Raw genomic sequence first — 26,221 nt, 5'->3', positions numbered from 1 at the left:
GCAGCACACCCTCAGTACTGACCCTCTGACAGTGCTGCAATCCCTCAGTACTGACCCTCCGACAGTGCAGCACTCCCACAGAACTGACCCTCTGACAGTGCAGCTCTACCTCAGTACTGATCCTCTGACAATGCTGCACTCCCTCCACTCTGATCCTCTATTAATTCTGCACCCCCACCACACTGACCCCCAGACAATGCTGCACTCACTCCACACTGATCCGCTGACACTGCTGCATTCCCTCCACACACTGACCCTCTGAAAATGCTGCCCTCCCCCAACACTGACCCTCTGACAATGCTGCACATACCCCTCACTGATCTTCTGATAATGCTGCACTCCCTCCACACTGTTTCTCTGACAATACTGCACTCCCTCCACACTGATCCTCTGACAATGCTGCACTGCCTCCACAATGATCCTCTGACAATGCTGCACCCCCACCACACTGATCCTCTGACAGTGCAACTCTCCTCCACATTGACCCTCTGGAAATGCTGCACTCCCTACACACTGACCCTCTGACAATGCTGCACTCACTCCACACTGACCCTCTGAAAATGCTGCCCTGCCCCAACACTGACCCTCTGACAATGCTGCACTCCCTCCACACTGATCCTCTGACAATGCTGCACTCCCTCCACACTGATACTCTGACAATGCTGCACTCCCTCCACACTGAGCCTCTGACAATGCTGCACTCCCTCCACATTGATCCTCTGGCAATGCTGCACTCCCTCCACACTGATCCACTGACAATGCTGCACTCCCTCCACACTGACCCTCTCACAGTGAAGCACTCCCTCCACACTGACCCTCCGATAATGCTGCACTCCCTCCACACTGATCCTCTGACAATACGGCACTCCCTTCACACTGATCCTCTGATAATGCTGCACTCCCTCCACACTGACCCTCTAACAATGCTGCACTCCCCCCACACTGATCCTCTGACACTGTTGCATTCCCTCCACACTGATCCTCTGACAATGCTGCACCCCCACCACACTGATCCTCTGACAATGCTGCACCCCCACCACACTGATCCTCTGACTGTGCAACTCCCTGCCACATTGACCATCTGGAAATGCTGCGCTCCCACCACACTGACCCCCTGACAATGCTGCACTCCCTCCACACTGACCGATGAAATTGCTACACTCCCCCACACTGACACTCTGACAATGCTCACTCCCTCCTCACGGATCATCTGACAATGCTGCACTCCCTCCACACTGACCCTCTGACAATGCTGCACTCCCTCCACACTGACCCTCTGACAATGCAGCACTCCCTCCACACTGACCCTCCGATAATGCTGCACTCCCTGCACACTGACCCTCTGACAATGCTGCACTGCCTCCACACTGATCCTCTGATAATGCTGCACTCCCTCCACACTGAACCTCTGACAATGCTGCACTCCCCCCGCACTGATCCTCTGACAATGCTGCACTCCCTCCACACTGATCCTCTGACAATGCTGCACTCCCTCCACACAGACCTTCTGTCAATGCAGCACTCCCTCCACACTGACCCTCTGACAATACTGCACTCCCTCCACACTGACCGTCTGAGAATGCTGAACTCCCTACACACTGACCCTCTGGCAATGCTGCACTCCCTCAGCACTGACCCTCCAAAAGTGCTGCACTCCCTCAGTACTGAACCTCTGACAGTGCAGCACACCCTCAGCACTGACCCTCCGACAGTGCAGCACTCCCTCAGTGCATACCCTTCGACATTGCAGAACGCCCTGTGTACTGACCCTCAGACTGTTCAGCACTCCCTCAGTACTGACCCTCTGTCAGTGCGGCACTCCCTCCACACTGACCCTCTGACAATGCTGCACTCCCTACACACTGATCCTCTGATAATGCTGCACTCCATCCACACTGACCCTCTGAAAATGCTGCCCTGCCCCAACACTGACCCTCTGACAATGCTGCACTCCCTCCACACTGATCCTCTGACAATGCTGCACTCCCTCCACACTGACCCTCTGACAATGCTGCACTCCCTCCACACTGATACTGTGACAATGCTGCACTCCCTCCACACTGATACTCTGACAATGCTGCACTCACTCCACATTGATCGTCTGGCAATGCTGCAGTCCCTCCACACTGATCCTCTGACACTGCTGCTTTCACTCCATACAGACCCTCTGACAATGCTGCAATCCTCCCACACTGACCCTCTGATAATGCTGCACTACCCCCACACTGATCATCTGATAGTGATGCACTCCCTCACTACTGACTCTCTGACAGTGTGGTAGTGACCATGTACTGACTCTCCGACAGTGTGGCCCAATCTCAGGACAATACCTCTTACAGTGCAGCACTCCCTCAGTACTGACCCATTGACAGTTCAGCACTCCCTCAGTACTGACCCTCTGGCAATGAGGCACTACCTCAGTACTGACCCTCTGATGGTGCAGCTCTACGCCAGTACTGACCCTCTAACAGCTCAGCTCTCCCTCAGTATTGACCCTCCAACAATGCAGCTCTCCCTCAGTACTGACCCTCCGACAGTGCAGCTCTCCCCCAGTAATGACCCTCTACCAGCGCAGCTCTCCCTCAGTATTTACCCTCCAACAATGCAGCTCTCGCTCAGTACTGACCCTCCAACAGTGCAGCTCTCCTGCAGTACAGACCCTCTGACAGTGCAGAACTCCATCAGTACTGAACCTCTGAGTGTAGCACTCTCTCTGGACTGACCCTCTTACAGTGCAGCATTCCCTCAATACTGACCCTCTCACAGTGTTGCACTCCCTCAGTTCTGATCCTCTGACAGTGCAGCTCTCCCTCAGTACTGATCCTCTGAAAATGCTGCACTCCCTCCACACTCACTCTCCAACAATGCTGCACTCCTTCAGAACTGAACCTTTGACAGTGCAGCACTCCCTCAGCACTGACCTTCAGACAGTGCTGCACTCCCTCAGTACTGACCCTTCGCCAGTGCAGCACTCCCTCAGAACTGACCCTCTGACAGTGCAGCACTCCCTCAGTACTGACCCTCTGACAGTGCTGCAATCCCTCAATACTGACCTTCTGACAGTGCAGCTCTCCCCCAGTACTGACCCTCTACCAGCGCAGCTCTCCCCGAGTATTTACCCTCCAACAATGCAGCTCTACCTCAGTACTGACCCTCCGACAGTGCAGCTCTCCTGCAGTACGGACCCTCTGACAGTGCAGAACTCCATCAGTACTGAACCTCTGAGTGTAGCAATCTCTCTGGACTGACCCTCTTACAGTGCAGCATTCCCTCAATACTGACCCTCTCACAGTGTGCACTCCCTCAGTTCTGATCCTCTGACAGTGCAGCTCTCCCTCAGTACTGATCCTCTGAAAATGCTGCACTCCCTCCACACTCACCCTCCAACAATGCTGCACTCTCTCAGAACTGAACCTTTGACAGTGCAGCACTCACTCAGCACTGACTTTCAGACAGTGCTGCACTCCCTCAGTACTGACCCTCTGACAGTGAAGCACTCCCTCAGTACTGACACTCTGACAGTGCTGCAATCCCTCAATACTGACCCTCTGACAGTGCATCACTCCCTCAGAACTGAACCTCGGACAGTGCAGCTCTCCCTCAGTACTGATGCTCTGACAATGCTGCACTCCCTCCACACTGAGCCTCTGACAATGCAGCACTCCCTCCACACTGACCCTCCGATAATGCTGCACTCCCTGCACACTGACCCTCTGACAATGCTGCACTCCCTCCACACTGATCCTCTGACAATACGGCACTCCCTCCACACTGACCCTCTGACAATGCTGCAATTCCCCCACACTGACCCTCTGACAATGCTGCACTCCCTCCACACTGACCCTCTGACAATGCTGCACTCCCTCCACACTGACCCTCTGACAATGCTGCACCCCCACCACACTGATCCTCTGACAGTGCAGCTCTCCTCCACATTGACCATCTGGAAATGCTGCATTCCCTCCACACTGACCCTCTGACAGTGCAGCACTCCCTCCACACTGACCCTCCGATAATGCTGCACTCCCTCCACACTGACCCTCTGACAATGCTGCACTCCCTCCACACTGAACCTCTGACAGTGCTGCACTCCCTCCACACTGAACCTCTGAAAATGCTGCACTCCCCTGCACTGATCCTCTGACAATGCTGCACTCCCTCCACACTGACCCTCTGACAATGCTGAACTCCCTACACACTGACCCTCTGACAATGCTGCACTCCCTCAGTACTGAACCTCTGACAGTGCAGCACACCCTCAGCACTGACCCTCCGACAGTGCTGCACTCCCTCAGTGCAGACCCTTCGACATTGCAGCACTCCCTGTGTACTGACCCTCAGACAGTGCAGCACTCCCTCAGTACTGACCCTCTGTCAGTGCGGCACTCCCTCCACACTGATCCTCTGACAATGCTGCACTCCCTACACACTGATCCTGACAATGCTGCACTCCCTCCACTCTGACCCTCTGAAAATGCTGCCCTGCCCCAACACTGACCCTCTGACAATGCTGCAATCCATCCATACTGATCCTCTGACAATGCTGCACTCCCCCCACACTGTTTCTCTGACAATGCTGCACTCCCCCCTCACTGAACCACTGATGATGCTGCATTCCCCCCACACTGATCCTCTGACAATGCTGCACTCCCTCAGTACTCACTGTCTGACAGTGTGGAAGTGACCCGGTATTGGCTCTCCGACAGTGTGGCCCAATCTCAGGACAATACCTCTGACAGTGCAGAACTCCCTCAGTACTGGCCCTCTGACAGTGCAGCGGTCCCTCAGAACTGACACTATGACAGTGCAGCTCTCCCTCAGTACTGACCCTCCGACAGTGCAGCTCTCCCCCAGTACTGACCACCTACCAGCACAGCTCACCCTCAGTATTTACCCTCCAACAATGCAGCTCTTCCTCAGTACTGTACCTTCGACAGTGCAGCTCTCCCGCATTATTTACCCTCTGACCGTGCAGCACTCCATCAGTTCTGAACCTCTGAGTGTAGCACACTCTCTGGACTGAACCTTTTACATTGCAGCATTCCCTCAATACTGACCCTCTCATTGTGCAGCACTCCCTCAGTACTTAACCTCTGACAGCGCTGCACTCCCACAGTACTGACCCTCTGACAGTGCAGCACTGCCTCAGTATTGACCCTCCGAAAGTGCAGCACTCCCTCAGTACTGACCCTCCGACAGTGCAGCACTCCCTCAGTACTGACCATCTGACACTGCGGCACTCCCTCAGTACTGACTCTCTGTCAATGCTGCTTTCCCTCCACACTGAGCCACTGACAATGCTGCACTCCCCCAACACTGACCGTTTGACAATGCTGCACTCCCTCCACACTGACCCACTGACAATGCTTCACTCCCTCCACACTGACCCACTGACAATGCTTCACTCCCTCCACACTGACCCTCTGACAATGCTGCACTCACTCCACACTGACCCTCTGACAATGCTGCACTCCCCCCACACTGACCCTCTGATAATGCTGCACTCCCTCCACACTGATCCTCTGACAATGCTGCACCCCCTCCACACTGATCCTCTGACAATGCTGCACCCCCTCCACACTGATCGTCTGATAAGGCTGCACTCCCTCAGCACTGACCCTCCGACAGTGCAGGACTCCCTCAGTACAGACCATCTGACACTGCGGCACTCCCTCAGTACGGACCCTCTGACAATGCTGCTTTCCCTCCACACTGAGCCTCTGACAATGCTGCACTACCCCAACACTGACCCTTTGACAATGCTTCAGTCCCTCCACACTGACCCTCTGACGATGCTGCACTCCCTCCACACTGACCCTCTGACAATGCTGCACTCCCTCCGCACTGACCCTCTGATAATACTTATCTCCCTCCACACTGACCCTCTGTCAATGCAGGACTCCCTCCACACTTACCCTCTGACAATGCAGGACTCCCTCCACAATGACCCTCTGACAATGCTGCACTCCCCCACACTGATCCTCTGACAATGCTGCACTCCCTCCACACTGACCCTCTGACAATGCTGCACTCCCTCCACACTGACCCTCTGATAATGCAGCACTACCTCCACACTGACCCTCTGAAAATGCTGCACCCTCTCCACACTGATCCTCTGATAATGCTGCACTCCCTCAGCACTGACCCTCCGATAGTGCAGCACTCCCTCAGTACTGACCCTATGACAGTTCAGCACTTCCTCAGCACTGACCCTCTGCTAATGCTTATCTCCCTCCACACTGACCCTCTGACAATGCAGGACTCCCTCCACACTGACCCTCTGACAATGCTGCACTCCCCCACACTGATCCTCTGACAATGCTGCACTCCCTCCACACTGACCCTCTGATAATGCAGCACTCCCTCCACACTGACCCTCTGACAATGCTGACCTCACTCCACACTGACCCTCTCACAGTGCTGCACTCCCTCCACACTGATCCTCTGATAATGCAGCACTCCCTCAGCACTGACCCTCCGATAGTGCAGCACTCCCTCAGTACTGACCCTCTGACAGTGCTGCACCCCCTCAGTATTGACCCTCTGACAGTGCAGCACTCCCTCACAACTGACCCTCTGACAGCGCGGCACTCCCTCAGTACTGACCCTCTGACAGTTCAGCACTCCCTCAGTACTGACCCTCTGACAGTGCTGCACCCCCTCACGACTGACCCTCTGACAGTGCAGCACTCCCTCAGCACTGACCATCTTTTATTCTATTTCATGGATTCTTGTGGAAATGTGGAGACATAGGGTTTGCAGATTCTGCGGAAGCATGAGAGAGACACAGAAACCAAGCCCTGTCTGAAACTCTCTGTAATAGACTATTCAGAGGCACAGAGTCACAGAGATACACAGCTTGGAAACAGACTCTCCTGTCCAACGCCTCCATACTAACCAGATGTTCTCATCTCATTTCATTCCATTTGCTCGCACTTGGCTGATATCCCTCTGAACCCTTCCTATTCACATACTCATCCTGATGGCTTTCAAATGTCACAATTGTACCAGCCCCCATCACTTCCTCTGGCAGCTACCTGCATGCCCTTGAATAAGTGCTCAAACATTCATACTGTCGATACAAACTCCAATAAACACCAACCTACGAAAGGCTATCATTGTCATCTTCAACCCACCCTTTGCTTCATCGTTATGCTGATTTCAGCACAGGTACAGAAACAGTCTTAGTGACCATCCACCGTCACCCTGTAATAAACTTATTTTCAAATGGGGCTTGCATGTGATTCCCACACCCTCTAATAGTTACCTGGAAGGTGGGGGTGAGCTGTACTCTCCTTACTGCAGTACTTGGGTGTCCCACAGTGATGTTAGGGAGGGAGCTCCAGGATTTTGACCTGAACCATGTAAAGAGCTCTTTTACTGGAGTACCTTTTGAAAGTTGGGAAGTTAGTATAGACCAGGAGGACCCGAGAGCTGCTGTCCTGTCAGAGAGAGAAGCCTGGTGGGTGACACACCTCAGGTGAGGGGCGAGGTTGAGAATCTGGGGGCTTCATTGTAATTTCAGACATGATAGAGATTGAGCCAACAGTGTTGGCATCACGAACCAGTTAGCTGAGATAGCTGACCCCACTTTGTAGCAGAGGGGTTCAATCCCTTGAACAGAGCAAGCTGGAGAATTCAAAACTAAAACCAATCTGTACGGACGCACTGGAGACCTGAAACATCATTACAGAGATTGCTGAAGAAGCTAAGTATGTCCGGCAGCATCTCTGATGGGAGAGGGAGAAAGAGACAGACAGAGTTCACCTTTCAATCCAATGATTTCTGCGGGAAAGCTCCTTCAGAACAGACCGTTTTGAGGAAGGGTCCCTTGAAATGTGAATTGTTCCTCTCTCTCCTCACCGTTGCTACTGAATATCCCCAGCCAACTGTTTGCTTGAGAATTTGATCTGACCTGATCTAAGCGTCACTGAGTAATTCAGTCTGTGCTCAATGCCCTGAGGCTGCTTCTGCTGAAAGCTGACAAACAGGTTTAAAGCTTTGTAAGGTGTTGTATTCGGAGGGCGGGGTACATGGGAGAACAGATACAGAACACAGGCACTTCACAAAGATCCTTATCAATGTAACTTTGTGATGTTAATTCAGAAGGAACAGCTCAGACCTAACATTTCAGTTAATCAGCCAAGGGGAGTGTATATGTCATGGCAAAGACTTGTTGTACAGACTGTACAGAACTGAACTTTAGTGACTGTGTTTGTATGGAGAGTTTTTTTTTGTCAATAAAGTCTCTTTTTGAAATTGATATAAATATTTTTTCAAGGGGGATCAAGCATCTTGAGCTGGTGGAGACATTGCCCTTATCTATAATCTTTCTTAAATAAACACGAGACAAGTTAGATACTCCCCGGGTATACACATCAAACGGTCATCGACGGGGAGGAGATGGTGGGATTGTCAGGGGGGCTCAGTGTTGCCTCACCCCACCCGGGTTCGATTCCAGCCTCGGGCGACTGTCTGTGTGGAGTTGGCACATTCTCCCCGTGTCACTGTCCAAAGATGTGCAGGCTAGGTGGATTAGCCAGAGGAATGAAGGGTTCCTGGGATGGGGCGGGGGGTAGGGGAATGCGGTGGGGGGGGGTGGGGGGAATAGGATGCTCCGACGAGGGTCAGTGTGAACCTGATGGGCCGAATGATCGATCCAGAGACTCAAATAATGTTCTGGGCCGTGGGGGGAGGCTGTGGGTCATCGCAGTGAGAACAGGTTTGGGAATGATCAAGGTCCAAGGGGGTAACAGGTTTACTTTCTGAGATGTTGAGGGTATGATGTTTTCTCGAGGTGCTCTGGGGATAAACTTACTGAGGGGATGGTTCCTAAGGTATTGAGGGAGCACTATCTGTCAGTACAGGGTGCAGATGGTTGCAAGGTACAGATACACTTCATAGAACATAGAACATAGAACAGTACAGCACAGAACAGGCCCTTCAGCCCACGATGTTGTGCCGAGCATTGATCCTCATGTAAGGTAAACCTAATGTACGGACCCTCAAATGTCTGTGACCATATACATATCCAGCAATCTCTTAAATGTTCCCAACTTCGCTTCCACAACTGCTGCTGGCAACGCATTCCATGCTCGCAGAACTCTCTGTGTAAAGAACCCACCTCTGACATCCCCTCTATACTTTCCTCCAACCAGCTTAAAACTATGACCCCTCGTGTTAGACATTTCTGCCCTGGGAAATAGTCTCTGGCTATCAACTCTATCTATGCTTCTCATAATCTTGTATAACTAAATTAGGTCCCCTCTCTTTCTTCTTTTTTCCAATGAAAAAAGTCCAAGCTCAGTCAACCTCTCTTCGTTAGATAAGCCACCTATTCCAGGCAGCATCCTGGTAAACCTCCTCTGAACCCTCTCCAAAGCATCCACATCTTTCCTATAATAGGGTGACCAGAACTGGACACAGTATTCCAAGTGCGTTCGAACCAAAGTTTTATAGAGCTGCAACACTATCTCACGGCTCTTAAACTCAGTCCCCCTGTTAATGAAAGCCAAAACACGAAATGCTTTCTTCACAACCCTGTCCACTTGGGTGGCCATTTTAAGGGATCCATGTACCTGCACACCAAGATCTCTCTGTTCCTTCGCACTGCCTTAATCCTGTACTCAGCTTTCAAATTCGACTTTCCAAAATGCATCACCTCACATTTATCCAGGTTGAACTCCATCTGCCACCTCTCAGCCCATCTCTGCATCCTGTCAATGTCCCGCTGCAGCCTACAACAGCCTTCTACACTGTCAACGACGCCTCCAACCTTTGTGTTGTCTTCAAACTTGCTGACCCATCCTTCAATCCCCTCATCCAAGTCATTAATCAAAGTAAAAAAAAAGAGTAGAGGCCCAAGGACAGAGCCCACCACTCACCACTGACTTCCAGGCAGAATACTTTCCTTCCACTACCACTCGCCGTCTTCTGTCGACCGGCTAATTCTGTATCCAGACAGTTACATTTCCCTGTATCCCATTCCTCCTGACCTTCTGAATGAGCCTACCATGGGGAACCTTATCAAATGCCTTATTGAAGTCCAGATACACAGCATCCACCGCTCGACCCTCATCAACTTGTCTAGTAACATCCTCAAAGAACTCAATAAGATTTGTGAGGCACGACCTGCCCCTCACAAAGCCGTGCTGACTGCATTTAATCAAACCACGCTCTTCCAGAGGGTCATATATCCTATCCCTCAGAATCCTTTCTAACACCCTGCAGACGACAGCCGTGAGACTGACTGGTCTGTAATTGCTGGGGATTTCCCTATTTCCTTTGTTGAAGAGAGGAATTACATTTGCCTCCCTCCAGTCCTCAGGTACGACTCCAGTGGAGAGCGAGGATGCAAAGATCGTCGCAAGCGGCGAAGCCATCACATTTCTCTCTTCCTAAAGCAGCCGAGGACAAATCTGGTCTGGCCCTGGAGACTTGTCAATCTTAACATTCGTCAAAAATTTCAGCACATCAGCTTCCTCAATCTCTATCTGATCCAGCATGCTTACCTGCTCCTCAATGGTTTCATTCACTACAAGGTCCTTTTCTTTAGTAAAGACAGAAGCAAAAAACCCATTTAGGGCTCCCCGTACCCCCTCAGACTCTACACACAAGTTCCCTATGCTATCCCTGATCGGTTCTCCTCCTTATTTGATCATTCTCTTATTCCTCACATACGTGTAAAATGCCTTTGGATTCTCCCTAATCCTTCCTGCCAAGCCTTTCTCGTGCTCCCTCCTGGCTGTCCTCAGACCATTTTCGAGCTCCTTCCCCGCCTGCCTGTAATCCTCTAGAGCTGAGCAAGACCTTAGCTTCCTCCACCTTACGTAAGTGGCCTTCTTTATTTTGACGAGAAGCTCCTCCGCTCTCGTCATCCAAGGTTCCTTTATCTTACCCCTTCTTGCCTATCTCAGAGGAACATATTTATGCATCAGTCGCAACAACTGTTCCTTAAACCGTCTCCACATGTCTATAGTGCCCTTTCTATGGAACAATTGCTCCCAGTCCATGCTTCCTAACCCACGTCTGATAGTATCATAGTATCCTTTTCCCCAATTAAATACTCTCCCATTGTACATGCTTCTCTCCTTCTCCATAGTTATGTACAATGCGAGGCAGTTGTGGTCACTATCACCAAAATGCTCTCCCACCACAAGATCTGACACCTGCCCAGGCTCATTGCCGAGCACCAAATCCCCTCTCCCCTCGTCGACCCACCAATGGCCTCTCCCCGCGTCGGCTGCTTTAATGTACTGAGTTAGGAAACCCTCCTGAACACACCTTTCAAAAAGAGCTCCATCCAAACCATCTGCTCGAAGGACGTTCCAATCAATATTGGGAAAGTTAAAGTTACCCATTGCAACAACCGTACTCCATTCACACTTTTCCAAAATTTGCCGATCTATGCTTTCCTCAGTCTCCCTGCTGCTGTTTGGGGGGGCCCAATGAGGTAACTGCTCCCTTACCGTTCCTAATTTCCACCCATACTGACTCAGTAGGCAGACCCTCCTCGACAATAGTAACTTCTGTAGCTGTGATACCCTCTCTGATTTCCTTTCTGAAATCCCTGCATGTGGTGTCCCTCAAGGGTTGGCCAGCACAGTGGCTCAGTGGTGAGCACTGCTGCCTCACAGCACCAGGGACCAAGGTTCGATTCCAGACTCGGGCAACTGTGTGTGGGGAGTTTGCACATCCTCCCTGTGTCTGCGTGGGTTTCCTCCGGGTGCTCCGGTTTCTTCCCACAGTCCAAAGATGTGCAGGTTAGGTGAAATGGCCATGCTAAATTACCTGTCATGTTAGGTGCATTAATCAGGGATAAATGTAGGGGAATGTGTCTGGGTGGGTTCCTCTTCGGAGAGTCAGTGTGGACATGTTGGGCTGAAGGGACTGTTTCCACACTGTAGGGAATCTAAGGATCTATCCTTGGCCCCTCCTTTTTCTCACCTACACACTGCCAGGAGGTGATATTGTCCAAAAGCACCGTGTTAGGTTTCACATGTACACTGACAATGCCCAGTTCTCCCTCCCCATCATCCCTCTCCATTATTCCACTGTTATTCAGTTATCAAACTGCTGACCACATTCCCACTACTCGATTGGCTGCATTTTCTCCAATGAAACATTGTAATGGTTAAACCCGTTGCCTTCAGATGCTATTAGAAATTACTTTCCCTTACTGCTGAGCCCCTCCCTCTCGCTGGGTGCAGTCTGAGGTAGAACTACACTCTTTACAAAATTGCTGTTATATCTGTAACCCCAAGGTGACCTTCTGATCAGATTCTACACAATAACAAACACCAGGAATTCCAATCTTTAAAATGTTGCTTGTCTCCACCTCACGCCAGTCCCATTGCTCCTGAAACCCCTTACCCGTGTCGGTGTTGCCTTAAACTTGATGAATCTGAAACAGAGCCCTTGATTCCTTGACTGGCCCAGAATCTGCTGGCTTTCTGTGTTTCCTGCACAATGACCCCCCGGTCCCTTTGTGGTGCAGCTTTCTACAGTTTCCACCATGTAAATAGCACTCTGTTCTCTTATTGTCCCCTCCAAAATGACCAACTTCCCATTTTCCCAAATTATACTCCATCTGGCAACTTGTTTCCCCCTTCTCTTGTGCATCTCTCACACTTACCAATCCTCTTAGAACTTTACAGTTATGCCTTTTCTGACAGATTCCACCCAATTCTTCTAAACGTTAACTGGTTGTCCTGGGCAGTGGGAAGCGTGCAGTGTTGCTCTATGGGAGGACTAGGAGGAGCTTGCTGCCCATTGGTCAGAATGGAGGCCACTTGCCCATCGAGCTGCATGAGCCTTTCACCCCCCATGTCTTATTGATGAGGCACAGCGGCAGCACGGAAGTTAAAAAAGAAGCCAATCCTGCTCTCCATATCTCACTGACTCCGGGAACATTCTGTCCCATGTGTCAAAGATCTGCCCTGTTCAGACACATGAAATTCCAAGGTGGAAACTCCTAGAAACCCACATAGATTTCCCCCTGAACTGACTGCTGCCCTCCACAAGGGGTAATGTGTCCAGTCATCCTGGCCCAGGAGGAGGGGGTGGTGTGAGTTTCTAACCTGAACTGACAGTGACGGATTTTATAAACTTGTATTAGAGGATATTACAGGTGGACATTCAGATGGGAATCTCAGTAACTGTAATGCCAAACCCTGCCAGAATTACTGCATTCATCAGGAGCTGGATATTCACATTGTGTGTGTGTGTTGTGTTCCAGTTCATTCCCATTTACTGCATAAAAGTTCTCCTTTGAATCACCCCATTCTCTCAATAGATTTTCCCAAACATTCAATGTGTGTCCTGTAATCCTTGTATAATGAGCCGATGGGTGTAAGGTTTATTATTATAACCTGTAACATTTCTAAACCCCTCTGTCACAGTGCAGCCACAATTTCCTCTGCTCAGTTTCCCCAAACCCCTGATTTCCCAATGTCTGTTTGCTCCCTATAAGGTACACATCAGGATTGTGTTGGAACATTCTCCACTTGCCTGCATCAGTGCAGCCCCCAACAATATTAAAGTAAGTGAACATCCTCCAGGACAAAGCACTGTGCCTGAGTGGTGTCCCATCCCCCCCCCCCAACCTTCAGCATTCCCTTTCCCCACCCCCGGGGTACAGTGACATCACTGTGTAAAAGGGAAAGGCAGCATTGTCCTCCCAGACCATAGGGCTGGCCTCTCATTAGGGAGAGATGACTGGTGGTGGGTATAACCTGAAGGTTATCACAGCCCAGGCAAGGGGAGAGGGAGAGAAGGAGAGTCCATCTATTGTAGATGGATATTCTCTAAGTATTAAAATCACCAATATCATAAAAATGAATAGTATAAAAAAATCCAAAACACACTACTAAAATCTCCCATTCATTGAACCATCCTGGTAAATCTCCTGTGCCCCCTCTCGGGGACCCTGCTATCCTTCCCAATGTGTGGGTGATCTTTGGTTTGCACAGACCCAGCTGCTCTGTGTTCCTGTGGGTGATGGCATCATCGAGCAACAGTTGCACTAAACCTCACTGTCTGTCAGGGTGGGAGACACAAATCCCGAAAACATTTAAGATGTATTTAGGTGCATGCTTGCGATGCCATGATAGATGATGCGAATGACTGTGTATTGGAAAATGGATTAGGATAGTTCGGTGATAGTTTTCTTTACTGAAATAGACTCAACGGCCCACAGAGCCTTTTTCTGTGCTGTAAACCTCAAGAAAATTAATATAAGGATATGACAGGCCACATGGCTTGGAAAGGGTGGATACTAGGAAATGGTTTCTGTTAGGCGAGAAGACTAGGAAACGTGGACAAAGCCTTAGAATTAGAGGGGGTCAATTCAGAACAGAAATGCGGAGACATTTCTTCAGCCAGAGAGTGGTGGGCCTGTGGAATTCATTGCTGTGGAGTGCTCAGCCTGACCCTCACTACCATCCACACACCACCCCCAGCCTGACCCTCACTACCACCCACTCACCTCACCCAACCTGACCAACACTGCCGTCCACACAACGCACCCAGCCTGACCCTCACTACCACCCACACACCGCATCCAGCCTGACCCTCACTAACACCCACACACCGCACCCAGCCTGACCCTCACTACCACCCACACACCGTCCCCAGCCTGACCCTCACTACCACCCACACACCGCACCCAGCCTGACACTCACTACCACCCACACACCGCACCCAGCCTGACCCTCACTACCACCCACAAACCGCACCCAGCCTGACCCTCACTACCACCCACACACCGTCCCCAGCCTGCCCCTCACTATCACCCACACAACGCACCCAGCCTGACCCTCACTACCACCCACACACCGCACCCAGCCTGACCCTCCCTACCACCCACAAACCGTCCCCAGCCTGACCCTCACAACCACCCACACACCACCCCCAGCCTGACCCTCACTACCACCCACACACCGCACCCAGCCTGACCCTCACTAACACCCACACACCGCACCCAGCCTGCCCCTCACTACCACCCACACACCGCCCCCAGCCTGACCCTCACTGCCACCCACACACTGCCCCCAGCCTGACCCACACTACCACCCACCAACTGCCCCCAGCCTGACCCTCACTGCCAGCCACACACCGCACCCAGCCTGACCCTCACTCGCAACCACACACCGCCCCCAGCCTGAATCTCACTACCACCCACACACGGCCTCCAGCCTGACCCACACTACCACCCACCCACTGCCCCCAGCCTGACCCTCACTGCCAGCCACACACCGCCCCCAGCCTGACCCACACTACCACCCACACACCACCGCCAGCCTGACCCTCACTGCCGTCCACTCACCGCCCCCAGCCTGACCCTCACTACCACCCACTCATCGCCCCCAGCCTGACCCTCACTACCACCCACACACCGCACCCAGCCTGACCCTCACTGCCGTCCACACACCGCCCCCAGCCTGACCCTCACTGCCACCCACACACCGCATCCAGCCTGACCCTCACTACCACCCACACACCGCACCCAGTCTGACCCTCACTACCACCCACACACCGCACCCAGCCTGACCCTCACTACCACCCACACAACGCCCCCAGCCTGACCCTCACTACCATCCACCCACTGCCCCCAGCCTGACCCTCACTACCACCTACACAACACCCCCCGCCTGACCCTCACTACCACCCACACACCGCACCCAGCCTGACCCTCACTACCACCCACACACCGCACCCAGCCTGACCCTCACTACGACCCACACACCGCACCCAGCCTGACCCTCACTGCCGTCCACACACCGCCCCCAGCCTGACCCTCACTGTCACCCACACACCGCACCCAGCCTGACCCTCACTACCACCCACACACCGACCTCAGCCTGACCCTCACTACCATCCACACACCGCCCCTAGCCTGACCCTCACTACCACCCACACACCGCACCCAGCCTGACCCTCACTACCACCCACACACCGCACCCAGCCTGACCCTCACTACCACCCACACACCGCCCCCAGCCTGACCCTCACTACCACCACTCACCGACCTCAGCCTGACCCTCACCGCTGCCCACATCCCGGCACCAGCCTGATCCTCACCACCATCCACCCACTGCCCCCAGCCTGACCCACACTGACGTCCAAACACTGCCCCCAGCCTGACCCTCACCTCCATCTAAAACTGCACCCAGCCAGACCCTCACCAACGTACACACACCGCCCCAAGCATATCCCTCACCGTCGTCCACACACCACCCCAAACCTGATCTTCACCACCGTCTACACACCGCCCCCAGCCCAACCCTCACCAGAGGACTGGAGGGAGGCAAATGTAGTTCCTCTCTTCAAGAAAGGAATTTGGGAAATTCTGGGCAATTACAGTCAGTCTCACATCTATCGTCTGCAAGGTGTTAGAAAGGATTCTGAGGGATAGGATATATGACCATCTGGAAGAGCATGGTTTGATTAAACACAGTCAGCAGGCTTTGTCAGGGGCAGATCATGCCTCACAAATCTGATTGAGTTCTTTGAGGATGTTACGAGGAAAGTTGATGAGGGTCGAGCGTTGGATGCTGTGTATCTTGACTTCAGTAAGGCATTTGATAAGGTTCCCCATGGTAGGCTCGTTCAGAAGGTCAGGAGGAATGGGATACAGGGAAATTCTGTTTGGATACAGAATTGGCTGGCCAACAGAAGACAGCGAGTGGTAGTGGAAGGAAAATATTCTGCCTGGAAGTCAGTGGTGAGTGATGTTCCACAGGGCTCTGTCCTTGGGCCTCTACTGTTTGTAATTTTTTTAATGACTTGGATGAGGGGATTGAAGGATGGGTCAGCAAGTATGCAGATGACCTAGAGGTTGGAGGTATCGTTGACAGTACAGAGAGGGATGTTGTAGGCTGCAGCGGGACATTGTCAGGATGCAGAGATGGGCTGAGAGGTGGCAGATGGAGTTCAACCTGGATAAATGCGAGGTGATGCATGTTGGAAGGTCGAACTTGAAAGCTGAGTACAGGATTAAGGATGGGATTCTTGGCAGTGCGGAGGAACAGTAGGATGTTGGTGTGCAGGTACATAGATCCCTTAAAATGGCCACCCAAGAGGACAGGGTTGTTTCGAAAGCATATGGTGTTTTGGCTTTCATTAACAGGGGGATTGAGTTTAAGAACCGTGAGATCTTGTTGCAGCTCTATAAAACTTTGGTTAGACCGCACTTGGAATACTGGGTTCAGTTCTGGTCACCCTGTTATAGGAAAGGTGTGGATGCTTTGGAGAGGGTTCAGAGGAGGTTTACCAGGATGCTGCCTGGACTGGAGGGCTTATCTTACGAAGAGAGGTTGACTGAGCTCGGAGTTTTTTTCAGTGGAGAAAAAGAGGAGGAGAGGGGACCTAATTGAGGTATACAAGATAATGAGAGGCATAGATAGAGTTGATAGCCAGAGACTTTTTCCCAGGGCAGAAATGTCTAACACGAGGGGTCATAGTTTTAAGCTGGTTGGAGGAAAGTATAGAGGGGATTTCAGAGGCGGGTTCTTTACACAGAGAGTTGTCAGAGCATGGAATGCGTTGCCAGCAGCAGTTGTGGAAGCGAGGTCATTGGGGATATTTAAGAGACTGCAGGACATGCATATGGTCACAGAATTTGAGGGTTTGTACATTAAGTTTACGTTCCATAAGGATCAATGGTTGGCACAACATCGTGGGCTGAAGGGCCTGTTCTGTGCTGTACTGTTCTGTGTTCTATGAAGTGTATCTGTACCTTTCGACCCTCTGCACCCTGTACTGACAGGTAGGGCTCCCTCAATACCTTAGAAACCATCCCCCAGTATGTTTATCCCCAAAACACCTCGTAAACCTGTTTGTCAACTTTCAGCAGAAGCAGCCTCAGGGTATTGAGCACAGATTGAATGACTCAGTGACGCTTGGATCAGGTCAGATCTAATTCTCAAGCAAAGAGATGGCTGGGGATATTCAGTAGCAACGGTGAGGAGAGAGAGGAACAATTCACATTTCAAGGGACCCTTCCTCAAAACGGTCTGTTCTGAAGGAACTTTCCCGCAGAAATCACTGGATTGAAAGGTAAACTCTGTCTGTCTCTTTCTCCCTCTCCCTTCAGAGATGCTGCCGGACATGCTTAGCTTCTTCAGCAATCTCTGTATTGATGTTTCAGGTCTCCAGCGGGTCCGTACAGATTGGTTTTAGTGTTGAATTGTCAAGCTTGCTCTGTTCAAGGTATTGATGAAGGGCTTATGCTCGAAACGTCGAATTCTCTATTCCTGAGATGCTGCCTGGCCTGCTGTGCTTTGACCAGCAACACATTTGCAGCTCAAGGGATTGAATCCCTCGGATGCAAAGCGGGGTCAGTTACCTCAGCTAACAGGTTTGTGATGCCAACACTGTTGGCTCAATCTCTATCATGTCTGAAATTACCATGAAGGCCCCTGATTCTCAACCTCGCCCCTCAACTGAGGTGTGTGACTCTCTGACAGGACAGCAGCTCTCGGGTCCTCCTGGTCTATACTAACTTCCCAACTTTCAAAAGGTACTCCAGTAAGAGAGCTCTTTACATGGTTCAGGTCAAAATCCCTCCCTGACATCACTGTGGGACACCCAAGGACTGCAGTAAGGAGAGTACAGCTCACCCCCACCTTCCAGGTAACTATTAGAGGGTGTGGGAATCACATGCAAGCCCCATTTGAAAATAAGTTTATTACAGGGTGACGGTGGATGGTCACTAAGACTGTTTCTGTACCCGTGCTGAAATCAGCATAACGATGAAGCAAAGGGTGGGTTGAAGATGACAATGATAGCCTTTCGTAGGTTGGTGTTTATTGGAGTTTGTATCGACAGTATGAATGTTTGAGCACTTATTCAAGGGCATGCAGGTAGCTGCCAGAGGAAGTGATGGGGGCTGGTACAATTGTGACAATTGAAAGCCATCAGGATGAGTATGTGAATAGGAAGGGGTCAGAGGGATATCAGCCAAGTGCTAGCAAAGGGAATGAAATGAGATGAGAATATCTGGTTGGTATGGTCGCGTTGTATAGGAGGGTCTGTTTCCAAGCTGTGTATCTCGGTGACTCTGTGCCTCTGAATAGTCTATTACAGAGAGTTTCAGACAGGGCTTGGTTTCTGTGTCTCGCTCATACTTCCTCAGAATCTGCAAACCCTATGTCTCCACATTTCCACAAGACTCCATGAAATAGAAAAAAAGATGGTCAGTGCTGAGGGAGTGCTGCACTGTCAGAGGGTCAGTACTGAGGGGGTGCAGCACTGTCAGAGAGTCAGTACTGAAGGAGTGCTTCATTGCCAGAGGGTCAGTACTGAGAGAGTGCCGCGCAGTCTGAGGGTCAGTACTGAGGGAGTGCTGCATTGCCAGAGGGTCAGTACTGAGGGATCACTGCACTGTCGGACAGTCAGTACTGAGGGAGTGCAGCATTGTCAGAGGGTCAGTACTGAGGGAGTGCTGCGCTGTCAGAGGGTCAGTACTGAGGGAGTGCCGCGCAGTCTGAGGGTCAGTACTGAGGGAGTGCTGCACTGTCAGAGGGTCAGTACTGAGGGAGTGCAGCATTGTCAGAGGGTCAGTACTGAGGGAGTGCTGCACTGTCAAATGGTCAGTACTGAGGGAGTGCTGCACTGTCAGAGGGTCAGTACTGAGGGATCACCGTACTGTCGGACAGTCAGTAGTTAGGGACTGCTTCATTACTAGAAGGCCATTTCTGAAGAGTACTACACAGTCAAAGGGTCAGTACTGAGGGAGCACCACACTGTCAGAGGTTCAGTCCAGAGGGAATGCGGCACTGTCTGAGGCTCTGTACTCTGAGAGCATTGCACCATCAGAGGGTCAGTACTGAGGGAGTGCTGCACTGTCAGAGGGTCAGTACTGAGGGAGTGCTGCACTGTCAGAGGGTCAGTACTGAGGGAGTGCTGCACTGTCAGAGGGTCAGCACTGAGGGAGTGTTGCACTGTCAGAGGGTCAGCACTGAGGGAGTGTTGCACTATCAAAAGGTCAGTACTGAGGGAGCGCTACACAGTGAGAGTGTCAGTTCTGAGTGAGTGATAATTCAGAGTGTCAGTACAGAGAGAGAGCAGCACTGTCAGAGGGTCAGTACAGAGAGAGAGCAGCACTGTCAGAGGGTCACTTGTGAGGGAGTGCTGCACTGTCAGAGGGTCAGTACTGAGGGAGTGCTGCACTGTCAGAGAGTGAGCACTGAGGGAGTGCTGCACTGTCAGAGGGTCAGTACTGAGGGAGTGCTGCACTGTCAGAGGGTCAGTACTGAGGGATTGCAGCACTGTCAGAGGGTCACGAGTGCGGGAGTGCTGCACTGTCAGAGGGTCACTACTGACGGAGTGCTGTACTGTCAGAGTGTCAGTTCTGATGGAGTGCTACATTGTCAATGGTTCAGTTCCGATGGAGAGCTGCACTGTCAGAGGTTTTGTGCAGAGATTGGGCCACACTGTCCGAGGGTCAGTACAGGGTCACTTCCACACTGACAGAGAGTCAGCACAGAGGGAGTGCATCACTATAAGAGGATCAGCGTGGTGGGAGTGCAGCATTGTCAGAGGATCAGTGTGGAGGGAGTGCAGCATTGTCAGAGGGTCAGTGTTGTGGAGTGCAGCATTATCAGAGGATCAGTGTGGAGGGAGTGCAGCATTGTCAGAGGGTCTGTGTGTGGGAGTGCAGCATTGTCAGAGGATCAGTGTGGAGAGAGTGCAGCATTTTCAGAGAATCAGTGTGGAGGGTGTGCAGCATTGTCAGAGGGTCAGTGTGGAGGGTGTGCAGCATTGTCAGAGGGTCAGTGTTGTGGAGTGCAGCATTATCAGAGGATCAGTGTGGGGGAGTGCAGCATTGTCAGAGGGTCAGTGTGGAGGGAATGCAGCATTGTCAGAGGGTCAGTGTGGAGGGAATGCAGCATTGTCAGAGGATCAGTGTGGAGGGAGTGCAGCATTGTAAGAGGATCAGTGTGGAGAGTGTGCAGCATTGCCAGAGGATCAGTGTGGAGGGTGTGCAACATTGTCAGAGGGTCAGTGTGGGGGAATGCAGCATTGTCAGAAGGTCAGTGTGGAGGGAGTGTAGCATTGTCAGAGGGTCAGTGTTGTGGAGTGCAGCATTATCAGAGGATCAGTGTGGAGGGAGTGCAGCATTGTCAGAGGGTCTGTGTGTGGGAGTGCAGCATTGTCAGAGGATCAGTGTGGAGAGAGTGCAGCATTTTCAGAGAATCAGTGTGGAGGGAATGCACCATTGTCAGAGGGTCAGTGTGGAGGGAGTGCAGCATTGTCAGAGGATCAGTGTGGAGGGAGTGCAGCATTGTCAGAGGATCAGTGTGGAGGGTGTGCAGCATTGTCAGAGGATCAGTGTGGAGGGTGTGCAGCATTGTTAGAGGGTCAGTGTGGGGGAGTGCAGCATTGTCAGAGGGTCAGTGTGGAGCGAATGCAGCATTGTCAGAGGGTCAGTGTGGAGTGAGTGCAGCATTGTCAGAGGATCAGTGTGGAGGGTGTGCAGAATTTTCAGAGGATCAGTGTGGAGGGTGTGCAGCATTGTCAGATGGTCAGTGTGGAGGGAGTGCAGCATTGTCAGAGGGTCAGTTTGGAGGGAGTGCAGCAATGTCAGAGGATCAGTGTGGAGGGAGTGCAGCATTGTCAAAGGGTCTGTGTGTGAGAGTGCAGCATTGTCAGAGGATCAGTGTGGAGGGAGTGCAGCATTTTCAGAGAATCAGTGTGGAGGGTGTGCAGAATTGTCAGAGGGTCAGTGTGGAGGGTGTGCAGCATTGTCAGAGGTTCTGTGTGGGGAAGTGCAGCATTGTCAGAGGGTCAGTGTGGAGGGAATGCAGCATTGTCAGAGGGTCAGTGTGGAGGGAGTGCAGCATTGTCAGAGGATCAGTGTGGAGGGTTTGCAGCATTGTTAGAGGGTCAGTGTGGGGGAGTGCAGCATTGTCAGAGGGTCAGTGTGGAGGGAATGCAGCATTGTCAGAGGGTCAGTGTGGAGGGAGTGCAGCTTTGTCGGAGGATCAGTGTGGAGGGAGTGCAGCATTGTCAGAGGGTCATTGTGGAGGGAGTGCAGCATTGTCAGAGGATCAGTGTGGAGGGAGTGCAGCATTGTCGGAGGGTCAGTGTGGAGGGAGTGCTGCATTGTCAGAGGGTCTGTGTGGAGGGAGTGCAGCATTGTCAGAGAGTCAGGACGGGGGAATTGCTATGCAGTGAGAGAGTCAGCAATGATGAAGTGCACACTCTCTGCGGGTCAGTGCTAATGGATGGCCATGCTGTCAGAGTGTTGCACTGTGACAGGGTTACTACTGTGGGATCGCTGCACTGTGAAAGGGTTGGAACTGAGGGATCACCACACACTGACGGGGTTATTACTGCGGGATCAGCGCGCTGTGAGAGGGTCAGTACTGATGGAGCGCCACTCTATGTGTCCGACAGTCAGTACTGAGTGATTGCTGCATTGCCAGAGGGTCAGTACTGAGGGAGTGCTGCACAGTCAGAGGGTCAGGACTGGGGAGTGCTGCACTGTCAGAGAGTGAGCACTGAGGGAGCGCTGCACTGTCAGAGGGTCAGTACTGAGGGAGTGCTGCACTGTCAGAGGGTCAGTACTGAGGGATTGCAGCACTGTCAGAGGGTCAGGAGTGCGGGAGTGCTGCACTGTCAGAGGGTCTCTACTGACGGAGTGCTGTACTGTCAGAGTGTCAGTTCTGATGGAGTGCTACACTGTCAATGGTTCAGTTCCGATGGAGGGCTGCACTGTCAGAGGTTTTGTCCAGAGATTGGGCACCACTGTCGGAGGTTCAGTACAGGGTCACTTCCACACTGTCAGAGAGTCAGCACAGAGGGTGTGCATCACTATCAGAGGATCAGCGTGGTGGGAGTGCAGCATTGTCAGAGGATCAGTGTGGAGGGAGTGCAGCATTGTCAGAGGGTCAGTGTTGTGGAGTGCAGCATTATCAGAGGATCAGTGTGGAGGGAGTGCAGCATTGTCAGAGGTTCTGTGTGTGGGAGTGCAGCATTGTCAGAGGATCAATGTGGAGGGAGGGCAGCATGGTCAGAGGGTCAGTGTGGAGGGAGTGCAACATTGTCAGAGGGTCAGTGTGGAGGGAGTGCAGCATTGCCAGAGGATCAGTGTGGAGGGAATGCAGCATTGTCAGAGGGTCAGTGTGTGGGAGTGCAGCATTTTCAGAGGATCAGTGTGGAGGGTGTGCGGCACTGTCAGAGGATCAGTGTGGAGGGTGTGCAGCATTGTCAGAGGGTCAGTGTGGGGGAGTGCAGCATTGTCAGAGGGTCAGTGTGGAGGGAATGCAGCATTGTCAGAGGGTCAGTGTGGAGGGAATGCAGCATTGTCAGAGGATCAGTGTGGAGGGAGTGCAGCATTGTCAGAGGATCAGTGTGGAGGGTGTGCAGCATTGCCAGAGGATCAGTGTGGAGGGTATGCAACATTGTCAGAGGGTCAGTGTGGGGGAATGCAGCATTGTCAGAGGGTCAGTGTGGAGTGAGTGCAGCATTGTCAGAGGATCAGTGTGGAGCGAGTGCAGCATTGTCAGAGGATCAGTGTGGAGTGTGTGCAGCATTGTCAGAGGATCAGTGTGGAGGGTGTGCAGCATTGTCAGAGGGTCAGTGTGGAGGGAGTGCAGCATTGTCAGAGGGTCAGTGTGGAGGAATGCAGCATTGTCAGATGGTCAGTGTGGAGGGAGTGCAGCTTTGTCAGAAGGTCAGTGTGGAGGGAGTTAAGCTTTGTCGGAAGATCAGTGTGGAGGGAGGGCAGCATTGTCAGAGGATCAGTGTGGAGGGTGTGCAGCATTGTCAGAGGATCAGTGTGGAGGATGTGCAGCATTGTCAGAGGTCAGTGTGGAGGGAGTGCAGCATTGTCAGAGGGTCAGTGTGGAGGGAATGCAGCATTGTCAGATGGTCAGTGTGGAGGGAGTGCAGCATTGTCAGAGGGTCAGTGTGGAGGGAGTGCTGCTTTGTCGGAGGATCAGTGTGGAGGGAGGACAGCATTGTCAGAGGGTCATTGTGGAGGGAGTGCAGCATTGTCAGAGGGTCAGTGTGGAGGGAATGCAGCATTGTCAGAGTGTCAGTGTGGAGGGAGTGCTGCATTGTCTGAGGGTCTGTGTGGAGGGAGTGCAGCATTGTCAGAGAGTCAGGACGGGGGGATTGCTATGCAGTGAGAGAATCAGCAATGATGAAGTGCGCACTCTCTGCGGGTCAGTGCTAATGGATGGCCATGCTGTCAGAGTGTCGCAATGTGAGAGGTTTACTACTGAGGGAGCGCTGCACTGTGAAAGGGTTAGAAATGAGGGCTCACCACACACTGACGGGGTTACTACTGAGGGATCAGCGCGCTGTGAGAGGGTCAGTACTGATGGAGCACCACACTATGTGTCCGACAGTCAGTACTGAGTGATTGCTGCATTGCCAGAGGGTCAGTACTGAGAGAGTGATGGACTGTCAAAGGGTCATTACTTAGGGAGCGCGACTTGGTCAGTGTGTCATTTCTGAGGGTGTTGTTTCAGAGGGTCATTGCAGAGGTAGTGCTGCACAGTCAGAGAGTCAGTACTGAGGGAGTGCTGCACTGTGAGAGGGTCAGTACTGAGGGAGTGCTGCACTGTCAGAGAGTCAGTACTGATGGAGTGCTGCACTGTGAGAGGGTCAGTACTGAGGGAGTGCTGCACTGTGAGAGGGTCAGTACTGAGGGAGTGCTGAACTGTGAGAGGGTCAGTACTGAGGGAGAGCTGCACTGTCAGAGGGTCAGTACTGAGGGAGAGCTGCAGTGTCAGAGGATCAGTACTGAGGGAGTGCAGAATTGTCAGATGGTCAGTACTGAGGGAGTGCTGCGCTGTCAGAGGGTCAGTACTGTGGGAGTGCCGCGCTGTCAGACGGTCAGTACAGAGGGAATGCTGCACTGTCAGAGTGTCAGTACTGAGGGAGTGCTGCACTGTCAGAGGGTCAGTGCTGAGTGAGTGCTGCACTGTCAGACGGTCAGTGCTGAGTGAGTGCTGCACTGTCAGACGGTCAGTACTGAGGGACTGCTGCACTGTGAGAGGGTCAGTACTGAGGGAGTGCAGCACTTTCAGAGGTTCAGTACTGAGGGAGTGCTGCACTGTCAATGAGACAGTACTGAGGGAGTGCTGCACTGTCAGAGTGTCAGTTCTGATGTGGTGCTGCACTGTCAGAGGGTCAGTACTCAGGGAGTGCTGCACTGTGAGAGGATCAGTACTGAGGGAGTGTTGTACTGTCAGAGGGTCAATACTGAGGAAGTGCTGCACTGTCAATGGGTCAGTTCTGATGGAGAGCTGCACTGTCAGAGGTTCTGTCCTGAGATTGGGCCACACTATCGGAGGGTCAGTACAGGGTCACTTCAAGACTGTCAGAATGTTTATACAGAGGGAGTGCATCACAATCAGAGGATCAGCGTGGTGGGAGTGCAGCATTGTCAGAGGATCAGTGTGGAGGGAGTGCAGCATTGTCAGAGGGTCAGTGTATTGGAGTGCAGCATTATCAGAGGATCAGTGTGGAGGGAGTGCAGCACTGTCAGAGGGTCAGTGTGGAGGGAGTGCAACATTGTTAGAGGGTCAGTGTGGAGGGAATGCAGCATTGTCAGAGGGTCAGTGTGTGGGAGTGCAGCATTTTCAGAGGATCAGTGTGGAGGGTGTGCAGCATTGTCAGAGGATCAGTGTGGAGGGTGTGCAGCATTGTCAGTGGATCAGTGTGGAGGGTGTGCAGCATTGTCAGTGGATCAGTGTGGGGGGAGTGCAGCATTGTCAGAGGATCAGTGTGGAGGGAGTGCAGCATTGTCAGAGGATCAGTGTGGAGGGAGTGCAGCATTGTCAGAGGATCAGTGTGGAGGGTGTGCAGCATTGTCAGAGGGTCAGTGTGGAGGGAGTACAGCATTGTCAGAGGGTCAATGTGGAGGGAATGCAGCATTGTCAGATGGTCATTGTGGAGGGAGTGCAGCATTGTCAGAGGATCAGTGTGGAGGGTGTGCAGCATTGTCCGAGGGTCAGTGTGGAGGGAGTGCAGCATTGTCAGAGGGTCAGTGTGGAGGGTGTGCAGCATTGTCAGAGGATCAGTGTGGAGCGAGTGCAGCATTGTCAGAGGGTCAATGTGGAGGGAATGCAGCATTGTCAGATGGTCATTGTGGAGGGAGTGCAGCATTGTCAGAGGATCAGTGTGGAGGGTGTTCAGCATTGTCAGAGGGTCAGTGTGGAGGGAGTGCAGCATTGTCAGAGGGTCAGTGTGGAGGGTGTGCAGC

At 52.3% G+C, this 26,221-nt stretch overlaps 1 long non-coding RNA gene across 1 annotated transcript in view; it reads right to left on the bottom strand.

Moving 5' to 3' along the window:
* The window catches only part of LOC132813850 (uncharacterized), an 81,113-nt gene extending 68,464 nt beyond the window's left edge, over positions 1 to 12,649 (bottom strand). The window contains exons 1-2 of the long non-coding RNA XR_009644180.1: positions 12,635 to 12,649; positions 7,768 to 7,970 (exon numbers count right to left, since the gene is read on the bottom strand). This is a non-coding gene — a long non-coding RNA (uncharacterized LOC132813850). The remainder of the gene's footprint in view (positions 1 to 7,767; positions 7,971 to 12,634) is intronic.
* Between the last annotated feature and the right edge of the window lie 13,572 nt (positions 12,650 to 26,221).

This window comes from Hemiscyllium ocellatum, unplaced genomic scaffold (assembly GCF_020745735.1).
Source record: "Hemiscyllium ocellatum isolate sHemOce1 unplaced genomic scaffold, sHemOce1.pat.X.cur. scaffold_484_pat_ctg1, whole genome shotgun sequence".
NCBI classification, from domain to species: Eukaryota; Metazoa; Chordata; class Chondrichthyes; order Orectolobiformes; family Hemiscylliidae; genus Hemiscyllium; species Hemiscyllium ocellatum.
Note: the sequence above shows the minus strand (reverse complement) of the source record. Positions and strands in the feature narration are given on the sequence as shown.